At 39.3% G+C, this 11089-nt stretch overlaps 1 pseudogene; it reads right to left on the bottom strand.

Moving 5' to 3' along the window:
* Positions 1-10688, bottom strand: part of LOC138009819 (uncharacterized) — a 188327-nt pseudogene extending 177639 nt beyond the window's left edge.
* Positions 10689-11089: the final 401 nt, after the last annotated feature.

Raw genomic sequence — 11089 nt, 5'->3', positions numbered from 1 at the left:
CACGGAGGACGGCGGGGTTAACTTGTGCACAGGACATCAAGAACAACTCTAATTCAGTTTTGAAATATAATAGGCAATTTGCAACAATACAGTAACAAATATTATGTGTTACCTCTTTTTTCGAAAACATGATTATTCAGCTGGATTCGTCAAAAAGTTTTACGGATATGAAAAAAGCAGTTCAAATTATGGTACGCTGCTAATGTCAGTGCCTGTATCCCTTTAACAGATGTTCTTATTAGCAGGTGATAGAACTTGGAAATATTAGTATCGCAAAAGCACGAATTAAAGGGATTAGTTTATAAGGAAACTGTGAACTAAAGCTGCATCGGTGGGAAGTAAAACATGCAAGGTTGGTTCTTCTCAAGCACGTTGATGAAGGCTCTGATGAAAGGCTAAAGCTCACGGCTTCAAAAATTGGCTCACGAATGGTACCAAATTTACTGGCCTTTCTAACCTTGTTTGATACGGCCGAAAGGACGCTTTGTCCTCTACTTTCACTTCAATAATTTTCATAGCAATCTGTTGCTAATTTTTTGTTTACAAAGTATTGTTAAATTGATTCCGTGGCTTATTTTCATTGGCGCTTGTCCTCTTTTCTCTGTTTTCGTTATCCACTCCGGAAATCTCATCCCTTTGTGCTGCGCGTTATTACTGAAATTGTCTCGCTTCTAAGCAAAAGAATGGAATTCCCTAGTTTTTAAATGGCTATTGGTAAGTGAAACATGAATTTTTCATTTCTGGGATTTGTAAAGCCTCAGCTTCAAGCTTACCAATTATTGGTCATGTGATAAGTTTGTTGTTTGTTGGAACTGTGCAGCAGTTGCAGGATATGAACATTGAAGTAGACAGTCAGAAATAAAACCCATCTCGCAAATAAGAAACCTAGGTTGCTATTTCGACCCTTACCTGCTAATCTGTGCCCATATCACAAAGGCAGGTAAAGTCTGTTTCTACTTGCATAACATTACAATTGTCTTATGCAGTATCTACAGAGACATGGCCTTCATTGCTGCCGCCAGATTAGTAATGGACATCAGGGCCCAGTTGTTCAGAAGTTGTTATTTCTTTACTGCCAAATGCTGTTCAACGCTGATATTCAGCAGAACTTTACATTAGAAGAAGTCAACCTTGAAAAATAAGAATAAGCAAAAGAAACTGTCACCAAAAAGCTGAAAACATGAAACAAAATTTTACACTAATCCTGGATTAAGTTAATCGGCTTTCGAACAACCGGGCCCTGGGAGATCATCAGGATTGATCTACTGTGAACATGCGGAAGTGTATCACATCAATCCAGTGCTGTCTTACAATGGCTACCATTGCAAGCAAACATACATTTCGATATCGTATTATTGGCTTATTCGCTATATGTCAGTATTACTAACTACAAGTTAGAATTAATTTATAAGTATTTATAAATTATCTTTTTTAAAGATTGTGTTCCAGAAGTAGTAAATTAGTTTTTATTAGTTGCAAGTTTCCTATTTCGATATATCACATTTCAGCTAAAAACAATAAACATAATCTTGCACAAGAGGGATATTTACCCAGACTCGACACGCATGCGGCCCCACATTCTTGCCAGTACCCTCTTATAAATCAACAAATCAGTGCATACCTGAAAATCATTAATAATTGAGATTTCTTGAAATGCTATAATATGTTGATTTATGGAATTCAAAGCAAGAAGGCGATGGCCGGTGTTATCTCGTCAAAACGGCGAGCCGCATGTAACCAAATCAGTGGTCATGGGTTCAAGTCCCGCGCAAATCTGAGCCACGCTTTCAGGCTTTGGAAATCGAATAGCGCGTACGACAACCCTCATCGTTTTCTTAGCATATCTTGTGCTTTTCAGGGTTAATTATTACTACAATAATTTGGGTGGCACGTTTGCACGTTTGCGGGTATTAGGTATTGCCCAAAGGCACCCATACTAGCACACTGTTTACACTGGCGATTTCGGAGTTCAGATGCTGACCATATCATAGAATTTCGAATTTCGAATTAGAGCCATATCACCCAGTGAAGGTGTGCATATGGCAAATTTCCATGTCCTTTGCATGACTGAAGAGGACGAACCCTTACCTTTCATGGAAGACGACAATGAAGTTGCATTTTATAGTGATGGTTTTTGCGACCAACGACTAGAGAAAACCCTTCCAGACAACCGAGATGAAGATCATACTAGTTCAGGAAAGAAAGATGAGAAACAAGAAGACAATTGCTTGGTTTCATGAGAGAAGAAGACAAATTTCCCAGTCATTTTAGCGACCCCTTGTATCCAGTGCCTCCTATTGAACCTGAATTGCCCAATGTCATCTTGGAGGGCGACAAAGAAGACAACCAAGCCATGGAAACGCTCTACCGCAAATTACAAGCACGACGACTAGAGGAAGAAGAGAAACTAGATACTAACAAGTTACATATCATTGTGGACAAAAGCAATGTTGTCAATCAGCTTTTGGAAATGTACCGTGAGGACGATGCAGTCTCAACTAGTAAGCTGACTGTTTCCTTTGAAAGGGAAGAGTCAAGTGGAGATGGGCTTTTGCGAGAGCTTTATTCACTCTTCTGGGAATCGTTCATTTCACAAAATTGCGACAGGAGCGACCACTATACTTTGCGTCTCGCGCCACACCTGTCGACAGAAGATTTCACTGCACTTGGTCGTCTCATTAGTCACATGTTCATCCAGTGGGGTACCTTTCCCGTGAAATTGGCAAAAGCATTTATAATCCAGATGTTATTTGGAATTGTCAGCAATGAATGCCTTCTGGACTCATTTCTTCTTCTCCTGCCGCCCACAGAAAGAGATACGTTATCCGATGTTCTTCACGGCAAGAAACCATTACCCTTGGAAGAAGTTCTTGAGATCTTGGAAGAATACCAGGAAAGAAGCCTTCCTACTTCTTCAAATTTGAAAGAAATCCTTGTCAAGATAGCCCGTGCAGAGTTTGTAACAAAGCCTTTCCTGCCCATTCTCAAGATCAGGGAAGGAATGGGTGAATTTTGGGATTCTGTCAGCCAAGAAGAGATTGAATTGGTCTACGCCATGTGCACCCCATCTCCATCGCGAGTCATCAGTCTTCTTCATATTACGCCCTTGAACACGCAAGAAAGCAAGATCGCACAATGGTTAAAGCGGTACCTCAAAGAAGCTGATTCTATTACGCTGGGGCTGTTTTTACGCTTTTGCACGGGGAATGACATGGCGATTCCTGGGTGCCAGATAAAGGTGCGATTCGAGAACATGGTACCGCTGGCAATGAGGCCCATGGCCCGAACCTGTTTCCAGGTACTCACTCTGCCAAGAACGTACCAAACCTACCACCAGCTACGAGAAAATTTGGATTTCTTCATCAAGAATACCATCCACTGGGATCTAGAAGACTGCATTTAAACGACTTCCAAAAGAAATGATAAACACTACCATAACCCGCTCATGTAGAAAAAAGGGACAGTTTATGACAAGATGTACGCCAGTTGTAGGTCTTTTTTATTGTGGTAACAGCAAGTGTTTAGATGTTATAGTTGATTCTTTCTTCACCACTTGCTCTTCATAAAGACTGTCAGATGTTTCCTTGAGTTATGCAAACTTAATTGGACTACTTAAACAGGTTTCTTAGCTCTGCACAGATGACTTTCAATGTTTCACATCTTTTTAATCAATCGATATTTTTCGCAGCTGTTACTTGCGTTTATAGTTTCGGATGTTATCAAATTTCCTTTCACTGTTGCATTTTTATAGGCTTCGAAAGTTGCGAAAATCCAAGCATCTTTTGTTCACGACCGAGTCAGAAGGGGAGTGGGTCTATTCCTGCTTTGACGTCACATACTGATTTACATTGCATTAACTCTTTGTAAAAATGCATGCAAAGTAGATTGTGACGTCAAAGCAGGAATAGACCCACTCCCCTTCTGACTCGGTCGTGAACAAAAGATGCTTGGATTTTCGCAAACTTTCGAAGCCTATAAAATGGCAGGATTTGTTAGAAAAAGGAAAAAATGGCCGCAATGCGTTTCGAACAGGTGCAAAGATTTATTTTAGCAAGAAAAATATTTTGGGGTTAGGTGCACTTTAAACTTTGTGAGTATATTAGTGGAAACCATTTGTTGAGGTCTTGCAAATTATTCATCAGTTTTGCTGTATTATGAACGATGATGAAACAGACAGGTTCCAGATTTACCTGTTAGTTCTGGAATGAAGTATAAGATATCCGGTTTCCCAGGATGGCTCTCTTGATTTGGGTACGGCCTTATTCGGTGGGTGTTCCAGTGTCGCCCAACTCTGTGTAACTCTTCTTGTAACAAGCCAGTAAAACAAAACTGCAGGCACGCTCTGACACAAAAAAGCGTATAGCATATACATATTTATGAAAGATAAGTAAATTGTTTTGTTCATTTGACACACTAAATATAACCCAAAACACTAGCGGTCCTTGTAACTACAGTAGACCCCTTATTCCCATGCTTGATTTAACTTTAAAATATGGTCTTAAAACCATTTGCAATCGCTCACTATCATTCAGATGTGCCAAAAGTGGAGTATAAATGCAAAACAAATAATACCACTAATCTGTCGATGTCGAAGGGTTGTAGGGGATCAGTGTCATCGTATATTCCATTGTCTCTCAGATCCTGCATCAAGACAAACGACATATTTATGAGCCTTTTCAGGAAAACACTACTAACTTGCCTCTGTTTATTACTGTTTTCGTTTTTAAAGCAGACAAAGAAAAAATAGGATGGAGGTGAGATACCTTAAAATACTTTATCCACCAGTCTGCATTCGTTTTTCTTAGGAAGGCCCACCAGGCTTCAATTCTCTGATAAATAAACCAATTTATGCATAATAAGGGAATATATAAATTTTAATTTGTTAAATAAAATCCAAATCACCGAAAATTATAACAGTTAGGACACTGCAAAGCCATTGACAGTACCTCACATTTACATTTCCAGCTTTAGGCATTCACTTAGTTTAATATATTTCTTTTGATATACCTGGTTAGCAGGGGATGACCCATACATGAAGCTCTTTTCTGCTGCAAAGGCATCATCGCCATTTGAATGCAGAAACCTCTGAAGGCCAGCTGTAACTACATTTTCTGTGCCGCAGTCAGCTCTAACGATGCGGGGAGCACCTTAGTGGAAGTTGACATAATGCAAAAACTCAGTATTAATGATAATTCATAAACCTTACAGTCTAGCAAAACACCAATAAAACGTCACGTGCATGAGCTTATTATCCTGATAAAACACCTCTCGTTGGTTGTTTTTCTTGTCTGCTATTATAATATAATAATATTCACCTTTCTCAATTGGAACCATTGTTCTGTGCCCAGAGGGGCACGCTTTTTGTGGAATGTTTTTAAGCCGTTCAAAAAACTAGCAATACATGTTTTTTGGAGGCTAAAAACTTTTATGAAAAGATAAAAAACAAAAGGTTTGTACCAAGCCTCGTTTATTCAAGTGGCTTACAGACCGATGGCTGATGATAGATACTGATGTTCTCATCATTAGTAACATGGGACCTACAACTACTGTAAATCCGAAAACGCTACTATTTCACTACCCCTCGATGAATCCGTCGCATAGGTGGTTTTCACGTTGTGTCATGGCCGCCATGTTGATGGATGAAAAAACAAGTTCCGTCATTACCTCCTTTTGGTCGTCCAACAGCAATTGTACATTTTACATCATTGTTATCCGTCTCTGGAGATTTGTTACAACCATCTATATATTTCAGAATTATCGAAAGTAAATGTGCGATCTCTGGTCGTAACCATAAAACTAGCATTGTCACGTTACACTAACAGTGACCCTGCATGAACTCATCATGTATAGTGATCCGAGCCATTAAATCCACTTGTAATGTGATTTATCGCAACACAAACCTTCAATTTGACGAACACAGTCTACATAGTACTGGGCAACGATGGCGGGGTCACTATTTGTCAATGCTACTTCAAGCCACATAATTCTTCGTGAATGCCTGTAACAAATCGTCTATGGCATTACAAAAACAGCAGCAGTGCATGGATAAAAAGTAAAGCAAATAGATCCTCCATTATCTCATGTACTCGTGAGCGTGTTATAATCTGATCTGGAAACAACTCAGCACTGTACAGTACTGAACTTGACAATATGGCCTCGAGGCCTCTACAGTTTGGTGGTCTTCTTGACATAGAAGTCCTTGATGCCATAAACCATGAGGTACCGGTACCCTGGGGTCTCCTGAACGCACACCTTACAGTATCAAACTTTTAAAGGTCTTTACTGACGTACAAAATGCAATTTCGATAGGTAAATGGAAAGTATTCTGACCATAGGACAATAACCTGTGGAATTACTTCAAGCGTATATTCTTTGCCCACTATGGTTTTCATTATATATTAATGATCTGCCAAATAGCTTTGAGCGTACCACTGTTAGGGCATTTGCAGATGACACCAACATAACTGCTGTTAGCAAAACAATTGAAGAAGCGGAGATATATAATTAGACCTTAACAATTACTTAAATTCAACAAAGACAATTCATCGTAATGTGCCCATGTGAAAACTTTGGCGATGGTGCAGGAACAAAAAAGGCCAGGCCGAGAACACTGTCGTGTTGTTCATTTCGCAGTGTTTAGCAGAATTATTCTTAACGCAACGTTTGAACATTGTCTAGTTGTGACGTAGTCATTGGTGAAAATGGCGTACTTCATGATTTTGGATGCGATACTAAGCTTATGTAACGTTTATCTGTTTACCAGATAAAGTTTTTGAAAAAATGTCAAATTTTTAGGGGGTTACCAAAATCTCCCATTGTGATGCTTTTCTTTCAAGCCTGTTTTCGTCTAGTTTGACCAGACTAAAAGCTTCACCCTCTACTGTCACAAATGGGGCTGGTTTTAATAGTTTCACCAGACTTACAACTGACGGGCTTCACCCTCTACTTTCACATAGGGGCAGTTTTGTCAATCATGAAAGAAAAGCAATTGAGGAAAATGACAAACTTGAATTGATATTATACTCACCCGTCAATACACCCATGAATACAGAAACCAAGGTTTCCCTGTGCCGCAGATACCGTAAAGACTCGCAGATAAGCCGCACCTTTTTTCCAAAAATTTGCGATCAAAATCGTAGGTGCGGCTTATCTGCGAGACCATTTGGGAAAGGTGCTGTGAATGTCGGTGTCCAGTCTTCCATCGTCCGATATTATGCCTGGTTACACAGCTTCGCACAGTACATGCAAGAAAACAACGAATTTACGCGCAAAATGCTATGGAAAAACTGCCTTGAATGGAGAAATACCTGTGAACAATACCAGAATAATATCAATCATATGTCATAAGTGGTGGACATAATGTTTATTCTACTAAAGAGCTAAAATTACGGGTAAGACTTTAAAGTGTTTTTCGATCCATTGTTGGCGAGTTTGCCTTGGATGAAGACAGAACACTTCATAGTCTCGACTTTGGATTTCTTTTGAGTTTTTTTCATGAAAACCTTTTTTTCCAAAATTTGATTTGCTAAACTCGGGGTGCGGCTTATCTGCGAGTGCGGCTTATCTGCGAGTCTTTACGGTAGTTTGGACCCTGTTGGAAACATGTTACACACTCCTCCGTCAACATTTCAAACCATACCCTAACTCAGTATCAAGTCACTTACATAATAGTAATCATGTCAATGTATATCGAACGCACCTTGTGAAAATACTTTCGCCGCGTAAGCCTACGTCCCTTCCTCCTGGCGACACCCTCTGGATCGAGACATTTTAAGGCAATTCTTACAATTTCCCTGCACAGAGATGACCTCAAGTTAGAAACAATTATCATCTATTTATAATGTGAGGTGGCATAAGTGACAGAAACTGAATTAATTAAAATGCCTATAACCCCACAGTTTTTTCAACCAGAAAAAAAATTACCGTCGAAAGGAAAGGAAAGGAACTTTATTTAAGTGTCTAGTCGTTCTAGCGCTGGAGCGCTAATTGGGGACACTGTAAACTGAAATTAACAATGAAAGTAAATCAAGTCAAATGTTGGTTTTTGAGGAGAGGGGAAACCGGACTACCCGGAATTTGCGAATTTGCGGGTGCAACTAATACCACTACATTTGGAACGTCCTATTTACCTCTGGTAATCGACCACGACCACTTTGAATAGTTTGAAAATTTCTCTTCTTTTTTGCTCAATTGACCAAGCGACCAATTGCCAGGTTATAGAGCAGAAATTGGATAATAAGGGGTCGTCAAATTATCGCATTCGTCGGTATGACAAGAAAGGGAAAGATATCAATGATAAGTACCGGACTTTTTTCTTTGGAAATGCACTGTTTACATGAATAACACATGACAAAACTTAAGAAAAAAGCGCATATACACTGTACTTTGTCAGTCTTGAAAGGGACGACGTGATTCCCTGATTAACTGCTCTCTCTTGAAACCAGTCAACAGTTTCATGGAACAACTAGTGCAGTATTCGGTTTTCGGCGTAGTCAATACAATCATTCCCTATTCAGTTCAAATTATATCCAAGGTTCTTTAATTTTTGATTTCAGCCAAAGTATCGATGTCTTGTCGTCTCCTTAAAAATGTATTCACATGGGATTCCTAGTCCATATCTAGCTATTGGAGAGTTTTCCGGTCACAACCACTTGGAGTACCATAATACTATTTGTTTGTCCCTCCAAAAGTTTGCATAAGCATTGTTTCCAGTTTCTCTTGGGGACCGGCATTCTAAGTCCCAAGAGAAAATGTGCACATCATATACATCTTTATTTACCCTCGAATTTTCAGAGTAGCTTGGTGTAGCTAATATCTAAGAGCATTTACCCTCCCAACCATGATACACCATAGAAGACAGACCACAAAACCGGGAACTACATGCCCTTCTCTTTGCGACAAGTGTGCGGGTTCTTTTATGTCCCACGGGATTATAAACATTGAAGGGTTGTGAGACGGGACCTCCGGGTTATCGTCCTTATCCGAGAAGACTAGATAGTCTAACCATTTGCAGATGTAATTACAAAGGCAGCACTTTCTCCTCAGTTGGTTAAAGACCCTGAGTGTTGGTCCGGCCGGAGTTGAACTCACGACCTCCCACGTGAGAGCCCAGTGCTCAACCAACTGAGCCACCAATGTGGTGGAGTTCAATGTTGAAGGCAACACCACCACCATTCCTGTTTCTATCCCGGCGTATAATATCATACCCCAAGATATGGACCTCACGGTCCAATATACTATCATCTAGTCTTGTTTCATTAATAACTAAAATATCGATAGATCTGTCGGCAAGCAGAATAGTCAAATCATCAATGTGTTTAGGTAAACTAGTTATGTTAAGGGAGGCTAATTTAAAACCACGCTCATGCGGGAGGAACGAAAAAGAATCCTCAAGAGAATCTCCCTTCAACATTGAACTATCAATTGTAGACGACAATGGCAATTCATCAGGAATTCAAATATTTCTAACATAGCCTATAAAATTTGAGGCAAAAACTTTGGTACCGGAAAAATTCAAATGTAAACCGCTAGAATTTACATGTTCGGTTGTTAAGTTTGAATGTGAAATGACATCCCACTCATTCTGATTAGCAAAAGTCTTTAGTATTTTGTTCACCTGCTTGATTTTTGAAGCCAGAGAAAGATCATCAGATCTCGTCAATAAACGTGAAATTGTTACCTTTGTGTTTGGAGACTCCGTTTCCACAAGGTTGCCAAGATCAACAATTTTTTCTGCTTCTTTCCTTGGGTTTGAATTCTTAAGGTCATTAGTTCCCACATGAAGGATTATATGTTCAGGGTGCTGTCTAATTGTTGGTTGAATATAATCAAACATGTCATTGACAGAAGCTCCAGAAAAAGATTTCACTACGGTTTTGACTCGCTTACTGTTGGAAACTCGCCAATTATATTATATTAAATTACATACCACATGCTAGTTACCTTTGGATAAATAATTAGCGTATATATTCTCAAAGTCTTGACAAAGTGCGACCCCATTATAGTCAGTTCAGTTGTGAAATTGCGATCCCATCCAGTGCTCCCCACTGGACACTGGACTATCCTTGCATATTTTTCTTTCTTTTCTCTTTACTTTTTCTATATGTACTCTGGTTTAGATTTTATTTGTATGTAGTCACTTTCTTTTGTAGGACATTACAGTGAGTTCTCCCCAAGACGTGACGATGCTAAAAACAAAAGACAGTTGTTATGAGATTTAGAATGATGATCAGTCTTGAAAGTGTTTACTTGAAGTTTCTAATTTTCTTTTGTAACTTTAAATCAAATGGAAAATGTTTACTGAATTACTACCAGGGTCTTTGTATTGATGATGTGTCTTAGGCAGATTTAAAAGTAAACATAACTCTTCACAAAACGATCAGAAACCATCTCCGTCATCTCTTTCCTTGCATAATAATTAAGTCAAATGATTACAGCAATAAAATACAAGTGATCTTCACTTTTGTCCACGTTGGTAAAACCTCTCACAGACGAGCTTATGAAAACTGCAGTGTTTCAAACTCGTTTCAGCACGCTCCTGTGATCTGTCCTTCAGGGGTCATAAAATATGCAGCAAACAAATTCCTGACATCCGACCCAGCTTGGTCTTCAATCCCTGACACATCTGCGGCAGTGACATCATCATCAAACCCTTGCTGTAACCATTCTTTAAAACAGGGTGGGTTCATTTCGCATCTCACAAATGTTGTGAATAACACATAAGGCTGCAGCAACTTTAATCACTCCTTCAACTCCCATATCAACACGTTTTGCAAACTGTCTGAATCGGCCTTTCCAGTGACCAAATGAGTTCTCCACAGTCACACGGGCTCAGCTTGATGTGTTGATGTTTTCCGGGTGTTGTTAAAAGTTATGCGACTGTATAGCATTTCTCAAAACAGATGAGGACATTACCAGGAAACTTAAAAAAGAAAATTGTGTGCTCAATCAGTATCAAATTCCTTTGACGTATGTGCCTGTTGCTTCTTTTTTATATTTTTGAAGCTTGATGCAAAAATATGAGTGTAGAATTAAATAGCCCTTCTTAGTATGTTCTTAAAATCTGGCTCAATTTCAGCCTGGATGTTCT

This window comes from Montipora foliosa, chromosome 7 (assembly GCF_036669935.1).
Source record: "Montipora foliosa isolate CH-2021 chromosome 7, ASM3666993v2, whole genome shotgun sequence".
In the NCBI taxonomy this organism is placed as follows: domain Eukaryota; kingdom Metazoa; phylum Cnidaria; class Anthozoa; order Scleractinia; family Acroporidae; genus Montipora; species Montipora foliosa.
This window is presented reverse-complemented; position numbering and strand designations above follow the sequence as displayed.